We start from the raw sequence: 1,096 nt of genomic DNA, 5'->3' as shown, positions 1-1,096 counted from the left end.
GATTCTTATCTGAATTTTTTTTTTTTTTTTTTTTTAGCTGAGCCATCCCGCCCCCTCTGCTCAGCTCGGGCTGACTCGAACCGCTGTTGCTCAGAGCTCAAACTCTTGAGCGAGCTCTTAACCAACTGAGCCACTCAGCCGGCCCTTTATCTGAATTTTTAAAAATCACCAAGCTAAAGATGTGACAAATACTTTACCACGGTATAGCTTCAAAGGTGTGTGGAAAGATCTGAGTATCGTGTAGCACACTAGATGTGGTATGCCATTGGTTCTGACTTCCCTGGTTGTGAAAGCAACTTCTAGAAGAAAGCAACTTCTACTTCCACAGCAGAGTTGCAAATAAAAAGTGAACTACTATTTTTTGATCACTGGTAAGTAAACATTTAAAAAATCAGAGCCCTACTTTTTGGTGTGGTGGTGAGATTATATTGCTGTCCATACATACCTAGGAGCCTGTGATTGTTTAATCCATAAGCAAAGCATTACCACAAGCAATACTCCCTCTTGTTTTTGCCTCTTGCATTATTCAGGCTAATGCCAGAGCAGATTTATTAATGCCAGCCTGTAAATGGCATTATTCCACATACTCTGAGAATTTACATCCAGAGATAAACAACACTTACAGAGTGATAAAGGCAAGACAAGAGGAAGGAAATCACATCGTCTGTTGAAGTTTTCCTTCTAGGATTTTTAAATGCATCCAAACTATTGATCAGCAAATCTTGACTGAATGACCACTGTGTCTGAACAGTGCATCTCAGAGATACAGAACTCTAAGAGGAGTTCCCTTCTTCAAAGAGTCTTGAAACTAGCTGGGAAAGGACTGACACACAGGAAACACCAGCAAACAGAATGGCACTCTATAATATATATTAAACAGTATGGTACAAACTAGTCATGCTATAGACTTGTGCTAGCCAAAATGGGAGCCACTAGACACATGTAGCTACTGGGCACTTGAAATGTGGTTATTGTGAACTCAAAGTGCTATAAGTGCAAAATATACACTGAATTTTGAAGACATAGTATGACAAAGGGAATGTAAAATGCCTCACTAATAATTAAAAAAATGCTGATTACATGTTGAAGCAATGCT

The sequence above is a fragment of the Hipposideros armiger genome, unplaced genomic scaffold (genome assembly GCF_001890085.2).
Source record: "Hipposideros armiger isolate ML-2016 unplaced genomic scaffold, ASM189008v1 scaffold_130, whole genome shotgun sequence".
Classification (NCBI taxonomy): Eukaryota; Metazoa; Chordata; class Mammalia; order Chiroptera; family Hipposideridae; genus Hipposideros; species Hipposideros armiger.
The sequence above is the reverse complement of the archived record's forward strand: the minus strand, read 5'-3'. Positions refer to the sequence as shown.